Source organism: Elephantulus edwardii, unplaced genomic scaffold, assembly GCF_000299155.1.
Source record: "Elephantulus edwardii isolate Elephantulus edwardi_28Jun2011 unplaced genomic scaffold, EleEdw1.0 scaffold00131, whole genome shotgun sequence".
In the NCBI taxonomy this organism is placed as follows: domain Eukaryota; kingdom Metazoa; phylum Chordata; class Mammalia; order Macroscelidea; family Macroscelididae; genus Elephantulus; species Elephantulus edwardii.
In genome coordinates, this window is record NW_006399881.1 from 7,908,896 (window position 1) to 7,919,830 (window position 10,935).

The window sequence follows — 10,935 nt, forward strand, 5'->3', positions numbered from 1 at the left end:
GGAACCAGTGAGAATGGGCAAGAGGTGGGGGTAGTTAATCATATGGTCACACAATTTGATGGGTAGAGGGAGGGATGGGTAAAGCAAAGGGAAAAACCCCAGTGTGAAAAACAATGTATATGAACTTTGTAAATAAACCAGTATATAATAAAAAATTTATTTAAAAAATTACTGGCAAACTAAGTATGCCAATCATTAGGAGATCAAATAGCCTAATAACAATATCGAAAGTGCAATTATAGTGGAGCATCATCCTCAAATTTCAGAGGAAAAGCAAATTGATAGTAAAATTGAGCAAATACGATAACATAATAAAAAGTTTTGCGTAAGTATATCTCAAAATGTTTATCTCTCAAAATTTACATCTATAAGAAATTATTGGGAGGCATGCAATATGACAAAGGAGAGATGTGAAGGGGGTGCTCTAAGAGGTAGTCCTCTTGTAGATAGCCAGTCCTTCTAACTGGTGCATCTTGCAGTGGAGTGAAGGTAAGGTGCAACCCCAAGGGCCATCACACTATATCATGCTAAATGAAGAAAAGACTGAAGTTGTTAAGGATTTCATTTTACTGGGACCCAAAATCAGTATCTATTATAGTAGAAGTTGAGGAATCAAAAGATGTGTTGCATTGAGGAAATGTATTGTCAAGAACCTCTTCAAAAGGAATGTATGATTAGGCATTATATGTATGACAATGATCCAGAGGAAGATTCATTGCAAAGAGGAATGAGGGAAGGGGAAGGGAGGGAGAGGGAAGATTTTGTGCAACGAGGAATGAATATTAAAAAAAAACAAACAAAACTCTACAAAGTTCTAAAGGGCAATGATGGCAATTTAAAGTCTAAGGTGCATTTGATCCAAGACATGGTATTTTAAATTGCTTCCTATCACTCTGAAATTGGACAATAAGATAGACTAAACAACTGATGCCTTTAAATTGCAGTGTTGGAGAATAGTGACTATCCTATGGACTGTCTTAAAAACAAACAAATCTGCTTTGCAGGCAGTGCAGCAGGGTGCTCCCCAGAGTGAAGTCTCATCTCCCATACTTTGGACATGTCATCATAAAGGGGTTAGAACTTGGAAAAATATATCATGCTGGGCAAAGTTACTGCTTGGAAAACTGTATCATGGTAGGAAAGGTGGCAAAAGAGAGGAAGATCCTTGGGATCAGACCTTTATTGTCACTCCACTGCAAGATGCCAAAGTCTGTGTGACATGGCATAGCCAGGAGGGTCTTTCTTGCCACTGCTTCCCCTGAGTCTACTAAAGGCTGTAACTCAGCCCAGGCACACTCATACCCCAGCTAGCAAGAGAACCAGGTTGAGGCGCTGCAGTTCCAGTGTAGCCTGGACCTCACTCCTGCCAGAAGCACTAGACTACTGCCCCAGCACCTGAAGACCACCCTGGTGTCATGCTGCTGTCCTGTGCCAGGAGCACCAATATCACAGGTGAAGCCATTTACTTTTTTTTTTTTCCTGCCTGACAATAAATATTTTAATTTTTTGTTTCTTTTAGGGTGACAAATAATTTTCAGGTTTATTTCTTTTCCTTTAAATACAAAGCTAAACCACAAACAAGGTATAACCCAGACAACTCATCTCCCGTTTCCTTGCTGCTGTGGGATCCTGATCCACTGACCGCAGGGGAGGGGTGGTGGGGGTTGGGGGGGGAAGACTTTCTAAGATAGCACCATCATGAGGCCTGGGGGGGGGGAGTCAAGGATGAGGACAGGCTGGCATACCGGTCTCTGTTCACATTTACCTGGGACCAGAGCTGGTGGGGGAACACCAGGGCCGCTGGACTGAAGGTCAACTCAGTGAGAGAACGAGTTAGGGGAGGGAAGAGGAGGCCCTTTGATGCTCCTGTTGTGACAGCCTGAGGCCCTCACGTGGGCCGGGGGCACTGCCTGGTACCCCGCACACCTGTGGCCAGGCCTCTTAGGCTGGTGGTGGTGGCGGGAGGGCCCCATCTCCAGGTTTGTAGGCTAACAGGTCAGCTCCTGGCTGCTTCTTCTTAGGAAGCCCCTGACCCACAGAAAAGCCTAGGTAGCAGACCTGGGGCGTCACCCCAGGCTGGATCAGGTCGGGGGAGTGTGGCTGGGGTTGGGGAGGGGGAAAGTGAAGGGAGATTATTGGGTAAGTAATTTCTGGTCCCACTACTAAACTTAAGAATTTGATTAGAACAGAGTACCATCTCATACTATCTCCCCTGCCCAAACAAAGCAAATCCATAAACCAAAAAAGGAAGAAAAAAAGAGAAAATGGCAAAACATTTCAACTTCCACTCATTTCAAGACCTATGTACATTTAAATTGTTTTCTGTGGTTTTTTCCACTTTTTATCTTTTTAAATTTTTTTCTTTTTAAAATAAAATTCAGTGTTCACATTTCTATAAAGAGTTAACCCAGTTCCCAGAAACCTGCCCCCCAACCCGTGCCCACGTTGGGTCTGCTTACCTGCCCTGATGCTTCAAGGTGCCAAGAAAGCGGCAGCCTTTGGAAGAAGAGTCCCTGCCGGTCCGGCTCCGTGGGCCGCGGGGTCAGTAAGCTTTCACGAAAGCAGAGGAGAAGACTAGCTTACTGCGAGACCTCTTTTAAAAAATATTCATACACTTCAACGTGTGTCTGCAGACAGGCGCTGGGGAAACAAGAGCTTGGCGACATCCCGGTTGGGCTGTCATGGGGGGTGGGGGAGTGGCAGCGTCTTCCTGTGTCTACACCTGTCCTTGGACGTCGGGGAGCGGATGCAGAGGAAGAAAGTCCTGGCTCTTCGGTCAGAGGCAGGAGAACCGCCTGACTCCCTCATCCGTGCATGCCTCTCTCCTTGTAAAACCTGCGTCAGGTTCTCAGACCCCGTGGGCGCAGGAAGCACAAATGTTTGGCTTGTATGCAAAAAAGGTACAAAAACAAGTCGGATATAAAAGTTTTGGTAATATAAGGCCATCTGTTCAAGCCCATCTTGGAAACCGGTAACAGTATATTTAAATACTACAGTGAAAAGGCATCTTAATATACTTTTTTTTTTCTTTTAAAAAACATCTCAAGTCATCCACTAAGATTTTTAAGTGTTGTAAAAACAGAAAGGAGAAAAAGAAAAACGGAAAGAAAAAAAAAAAAGAAAACTAGATTCCCTTTGAGGGCACTCTGTCCGGTGAGGGGGCGGCAGGGCTAATGCTTCAGCCAGGGGTAGGCCTCGATGGAGGCCTTGCTCCGGTCCCCATAGTCGTACAGCAGCTCCTCCCCAGCCGCGATGTCGCGAGAAGCAATGACGATGAGGTGAGGCACGCCGTCGATGTCGTGCAGTTTGGTCTGGCAGTTCCCACACTTGCTGTGGTTCATGAGCCTCCCCAGGCGGTTCGTCTCCCGTGTGGCGTCCACGCAGTAGGTTTTGTTCAGATACTGGAAGTAGTACATGTAGCAGCCCGTGGAGGGGTCTTGTGCGTACAGCTCCTCCCGCTTCCTGGCTTCAGCGCTCTCTATGAGGTCCCCGTGGTACTCCACCATGAACTCTCCCCGTGAGAACTGCTTCGTGGCAATCACGCCCCGGCCTTTGCCATCGATGAGGTCGATCTTCATTCCTTCCTCCTTCCCGCTTTCGATCAGCTCATCGATTCTTTTCCGCTCTTCAGACTGTAGCTCAGCTTTGCTCTTCCTGGAGCTCCTTCGGACCGGGTAGAAGTCAGTGAGTTTGCGATTCTGTCGCATTTTCCCTTGAGCTTTTTTCCGTGGGGTCGGCTTGCCCTTGACGGGCTTCTTCCGGGTGGGCTTGGTGGCAGCTGCATTGGCAGCATCACTGAAGGAGTCTGGGGGTTTTGGAGGTTCTGCTGCTTCGGATTTTTGGTTTGGAAAAGGGGTCAGGGGGCCTCTCCTGGCATCTCGGATCTGTCCCTCGGCCTTCGCGGGGCTCTGGACGGCATTCCCAGCATTTCTCTTCTCTTCTCGTTTCCGGAAGATTCTGGTTAATGGCTTCCCCTGGCATTTGACTTCGTGATGTGCAACTGAGTTCTCTTCCTGAAGTGGGGTCTGAACTCCAGAACATTTGTTGGGGCTCATGTAGGTGTAGATCTTTGACTGCCCTGAAAACAGGTTCTCCTGCAGCCAGGCCAGGTCCATGGCAGCGCGCCCCGCGCCCTTGCAGCCATGGCCAGGCCACCAACTCCGCCGCCTCCGCTGCTGCTGCTGCCGCCACCAGTGCCGCCGTGGTGCCCCTGGAAAGGACCGGCGGCGCCCCATTGCACCCCCTTCCTCCATGGCCTGCGAGGGGGCCGGCCGTCTCCGAAAACACAGGCAGTTGGCGCAGGCGTGTCCTCTAGCCATTTACTTTCCCCTCCCAGAGAAAGTATCTGAACTGTATCCTTTTGACCCCGCCTACCTGGAACAGCTGCTTGGCCGAGAAGGCTGCTAAATCACAGGCTGTATCTCTCCCCAACTGAAGCAAGATCAGTGAGAAATTCAGGCAGAACAAGCTGCCATTCCCTCCTCTGGAGCAGTGAACTCCTAAGTCAAAGTTATCAGACCAAAGGCCTGCTAAGACCTCAGGCAGGAAAAACTCTACCACAGCAATGACATGGAAAAAGACAACTACCTCACACTTTACACAAAACCAAAAGAAGGTATCACTTAAAAAAAGTGAGCATAACACAGAATCAGTGGATTTCCTGAAACCAGAATGTTTGATTGAACTTTCTGACACAGAATCCAAAAGAACAATGACTGAATATTTTCAATGGGTGAAAGTAAAACTTGAAGAATTACAGGGCTCTGCAAGCAAAAGCAAAGAGGAACTTTAAAAAAAATTCCAGTAACCCAATAGAAGACAATGCAGATAAAACAAAAAAGGCATTAAAAGCTCTTGAAAAACAAGAAACTACAATTCAGAATATGAGAAACAATGGAAGGACGACATATGAGTAGTTGAAGAGATGAAACACAGAACCAGCGATAGAAGATAGACTTCTCAGCAGTATCTGCTAGAACAAAAAGCAGAATCAAAAAGGAAGAAAAAAGAAAAAAAGTCTAAGAATAATGTGGGACACCATCAAGTGGGATAACATGCACATAATTGGAATTCTAGAACAGGAAGAACAACATAAAGGCAACAAGATAGTTGTGGAATAATTACTAGAAGAAAACTTTCCAGGCACAATGAAGAATGAGAGAATATATAATCAAGAAGCTGAGAGAACACCATATAAAATAGATCCCAAAAGAAAAACACCAAGGCAAATCATAGTCAAATTTGCCAGAATTAAAGATAAGGAGAGAATTCTGAGTAAATATGATTAAATGCCTATTTCTCAGCAGAAACTATGTGAGCAAAATGACAGTGGAATGTGAGCAAGAAGACAGTGGAATGACATATACCAAATACTCAGAGAATATAATTGTCAACCGTGAATAATGTACCCAGTAAAACTATCCATCAAATATGAAGGAGAAATCAGGATATTCTCAGTAAAGCAGAGCATATGGGAGTCTGTAAAAACAAGACCATCATTTCAGAAAATAATGAAGGAAGTTCTTTTTACAGAGATGCCACAAAGCTGGATGGATCAAAGTAAACAGCAACAATACCAAAAAGAACTAAACAAAATTATAGCAATAAAAACTTGCTTCTCAATAATTATACTGAATGTGAATGGTTTAAATGTACCAGTGAAGAGAAAAAGATAGCAGATTGGAAACAAAAAACAAAACTCATCAATATGCTGTATATGAGAGGATAAAGAAAAACTAAAAACAAAAGGGTGGAAAAAAATATACCAAGCAAATGTCAACCAGATAAAAAGCAGGAATAGCAATATGAATCTCTAATAAAAGATATTTCAGGAGAAAAACTATCATAAATGACAAGGAAGATCACTATATAATGTTTAAAGGGTCAAAAGATTAAGAATACATAACCATACTAAATATCTGTGCACCAAATGATGTTGTTGTGTTAAGTGCCTTCAAGTCATAGACAACGCATAGTGACCCTATGAATGAAAGACCTGAACACTTGTATAACTTTCATCATTTCTCCAAGTTCATAGATTTTCTGGAGGCAAGCTATTTCAGAAGTGGATGCCACTCCTGCTTCCAAGCCTGTTTCAATCTCGGAGCTCCATCAAACACTGTCTACCATGGTAACCATTATTGTATTTGACACGTCAGTGTCACAGTGTTAAGCATCGTAGCAACCACGAGTTATCTCTGCCAAATATACAAAGCAAATGTTAACAAAACTGAAAAAAGAAGTAGGCAACACCACAATAGTAGCAGGAGATGTCAATACACCACTTTCAAGAAAAGATAGAGCCACCAGAAAAAAACTCAACAAAGATACTAAAGAATTAAACCACACAATAAATCAACTAGATTTCATAGGTATATAGACACTAATGTATCTATCCCTCAAAAGCACAGTATACCTTCTCAAAAATGCATGGAACATTCTCTAGAACATTTTAGGTCACAAAGCAGGCATCAATAAATTTAAAAAACATAGAAGTAATACAAACCATCTTCTTAGATGGCAATGCTACAAAATCAGAAATTAATAACAAGAGGGTAAAGGAGGAAAAAACCATTTTGGAAGCTGAACAATACCTTGCTTGAACAAGAGTGGGTATTAGAAGAAATAAAAAATGAAATAAAATAATTTCTTGAAACAAATGACAATGAAAACACAACTTACCAAACCCTCTGGAAAATAGCCAAAGCAGTAATTAGAAGTCAATTTATAGCAATAACATCCAAAGGGAAGCAAAAAATTATAACTGAGTCTCTAATCCATTATCTCCAGCAAATTGAAAAATAACAGCAAGAAAACATATAAACCTCTAAAAGAAATGACATTATAAAAATTAGGGCAGAAATAAATTAAATAGAAGCCAGATAACCAATTGAAGCAATTAACAAAACCAGGAGTTGGTTCTTCAAAAAGGTCAATAAAATGCACAAACCATTAGCATAACTAACAAAGTAAAAGAAAGAAAAGAGACAAATAATCCAAATAACAGGTGAAAGGGGCTATGTCACAACAGAACAAACTAAAATAAAAAAGTTAACAGGAAAATATTGTGGAAAAACTATACTCAAACAAATATGAAAAGCTAAAGGAAATACAAACTCATAACCTACTCAAAATAACAGAGACCAAAGTAAAACACCTGAATAGACCCATTTAAAAGAAGAAATTAAACAGGTAATAAAACAACTTACAACAACAACAGAAAATGCCCTGGACCAGATGGTTTGACTAGTGAATTTTATCAAACATTCAGAGAATAATTCTCACTAATTCTACATAAAGTATTTCAGAACATAGAAAAAGATGGAATTCTCCCAGATTCATTCTATGAAGCAAACATATCCTTGGTATCAAAGACAGGTAAAGACACCACCAAAATAGAAAACTATAGGGCAATATCTCTCATGGATATAGATGTAAACATCTTCAATAAAATCCATGCCAAAAGAATCCAACAATATATAAAAAATAATTCTTTAATGATCAAGTGGAATTCTTTTTTTAAAAAAATTATTATTTTTGTCTGTACCATCAAATCAGATCTGATTGGTATAGAAGGAGAATGCCCCTCCTTCTCCAGCAGTACATCTGGTGGATTTGAACCGTGTCCTCTGGGATTGTGGTGCAGCTTCTTGCCACTAGGCCACTAGAGCTCCCTGACCAAGTGAAATTCTTTTTTTTATTTATTTTTTTTAATTCTTAACAAGTATGCAAGGATGGATCAACATTTAAAAAATTCCCAGTGTAATTCATCACATTAATAAAGGAAAGAACAAGAACCACATGATCCTATCAATTGATGCAGAAAAGGCCTTTGACAAAATTCAACACATTTTCCTGATTAAAAGACTCAACAAAATAGGAATAGAGGGGAACTTCCTCGACATATTAAAATGTATATACGCAAAACCAATAGTCAACATCATTTTCAATGGAGAGAGATTAAATACATTGCTTCTGAGAATAAAATAGCAACTAGGCAAGGATGTCCACTATTACCTCTCCTATTGAATATTGTATTGGAAGTCTTAGCAATAGTAAACAAGAAAAGGAAATAAGAGGTATCCTAATTGGCAAAGAGGAGGTAAAATTATCTCTATATGTAGATGATAAGATAGTATACTTAGAAAACTCTAAAGATTCAGTGAGAAAACTACTGAACATTGATGATTAATTTAGCCAAGTGGCAAGCTAAAAGATCAATGTACAAAAATAAATTGGATTTCTCTACAATGACAAAGAAAATACAGAAATGGAGCTAAGAAAAACAATACCCACCACAATAGCTAACCACAAGATTAAGTTTTTGGGAGTAAATCTAACTAGAAACACAAAAGACCTAGTCAAAGAAAATTATAAAATATTATTACAAGGAACAAAGAGAGACCTGGAGAAATGGAAGTATATACCATGCTCATGAGCAGGGAGATTCAATATTGTGAAAAAGACAATTCTACCAAAGGTAATCTACAAGTTCAATGCAATCCCAATACAAATACAAATTTCATTCTTCAAAGAGATGGAAAAGACAATTTCCAATTTCATCTGGAATGAAAAGTAACCCCAAATAAGCAAAGCACTCCTAAAAAAGAGAAACAAGGTAGGAGGCATCTCATTCTACTACACAGCCATGGTGGTCAAGACAGTGTGATACTGGTACAGTGACAGACACATAGATCAATCAAATAGAATTGAGAACCCATAAATCAACTTATCTACCTACGGTCAACTGATTTTTTTTTTTTTTACAAGAGGATGAAATCAGTTAAGTCTGGAACTGGAAGTCTCTTGAACAAACGGTGTTGGCAAAACTGGAAAACTCTTTGTAGACTACTCAAGTAAGACCCACACATCACTCCATACACAGAAACCAATTCGAAATGGGTCAAGAACCTAGAAATAAAATAAAAGCCTATAAACTTCAGAGAAAAGCTTGGAAGAATGCTAGAAGCCCTAATCCATAACAAGAATAGTCTTCTAAGAATCTTGGAAACCCTATAACCAGGAAAGAATAAAATAGATGAACGGGACATTCTAAGAACCAGATCTCTATGCATATCACAAAAATTTCTCCAACAGAGTCAAAAGGAAAGCCACAGACTGGGGAAAAAATTGTCAATGACTTATCTGAAAAGGGACACCTATCTAAAATTTATAGACTACTCCAACACTTCAACAAGATAAACAACCCAACTCTAAAATGAGCACAAGATATGAACAGATACTTCACCAAAGAAGCTAGACACTCACATGGTGAACAAACTCATGAAATGTTCAAAATCCCTAGCTCTAAGAGAAAAGAAAACTAAAACAACTATGAGATCTCATTTCACCCCAGTAACAATAGCAAAGTTCAACAGAACAGTAAATAAATGCTGGTGAGGTTGCGGAGAGATTGGAACACTTATTCACTGCTAAGGAGAGTGTAAAGTGGTGCAACCACCATGGAAGGTGGTATGGTGCTTTCCAAAAAAGTTGGAAATAGAAATACCATTTGACCCAGCAATTCCATTACTAGGAATATTCCCTAAAGAAAGCAGAGCTGCCACCCAAACAGATAGATACATAACCATGGTTTTTGCTGCATTATTCACAATAGCAAAGAGATGGAAGGAACCCAAGTGCCTATCAAACGAATGGATAGAAAAACTATGGTATCTTCACACAATATTATGCAGCACTGAAAAACAAGACACTCATAAAATATTATACAACATGGGTGACCCTGGAGGACATTATGCTGAAATCTCTCCGTCACAAAAGTATAAATACTGAATAACACCACTGTTATAAAACCGGACAGACATGAAGCATCGAGGGGAAACTAAGAAAAGAAGGAATAAACAATGAACATTGAATTCAAACAGATGAAGGAAAGAACTATTTAAAGAGAATATATGATTTGGCTTTATTTGTATGATAACAGTCCAGAATTACAGGTGCATATAAAAGTAGGCTGGAAGAAAGGAAATTATGCAACAATGAATGAATATTTTTTTTAACAAATAAAAGATAAACTGAACTAGGGAACTAGGGGTAGGGAGGAAAATGTGCAATAATGAATGAATGACAAATTCAACTTTTCTGTAAACTTTCATTAAAACCACAATTTTAAAAAAAGAAAAGAATATCCTCAATAAGAAGGACTGACACAGTGAATGTAGCAATGGGCTGAGCAAGTCAAAGATTGTTAGGATGGTCCAGGATGGGGCAAGGTTTCGATCTGTGGTTTGCAGGGTCACAGTGACTTGTAGTCAAACTTAACAGCACCTACCAATGACAACAGTTAAAAAATACATACACACACAGTCTTTGAGCATTGTGTTAAAGGTCTAACTCTATGGAAGCAAACGACTAGAAATATTAGAAAGGAAATTGAGGAGGCAGTGAGTTTATTCTAACTTACTGGGGAGGGGGGAAAAAAACCTCAGAAAATAATGGTAAGAATGATTCTACAACAAAGAATGTAACTCAATTGTATGTGTGGAAACCATTAAGTTGGTATATTTTACTGTGTATATTCTCAGCAACAGCAGCATAAGAAAGATTTTTTTTAAGGAAAGAAATCCAATGTTCTTTATCTTGACATGGGTTTGAATGATCCAGATATATGCAGTTGTCTAAACTCTTAATGTGCATTTAAGGTATGTGCATCTTACTGTAGGTAAAATCTACATCAAAATAAAAATTGCTAAACAATTCTTGAACTCTAGTTATAGTTGTGTATGCTGATGTCTGAAATTAACACTGAAACTCTTTTTTTAAAAAATAATTTTAATGAACATTTACAGAGAATTTGGATTTCCATTCATTCATTGCTGCACTTCTCTACCCGCCCAGCCCTCTCCCCCACCCCCACCCCCAAGTTCGCTCCTCTCTTTCAAAAGTAAAAGAAAGACTCCCTCCCTGGTACACAAT

General features: G+C 40.0%; 1 pseudogene; it reads right to left on the reverse strand.

The window, feature by feature from the left end:
- Window positions 1-3,170: 3,170 nt before the first annotated feature.
- Window positions 3,171-4,319, reverse strand: LOC102873011 (annotated as a pseudogene).
- Window positions 4,320-10,935: the final 6,616 nt, after the last annotated feature.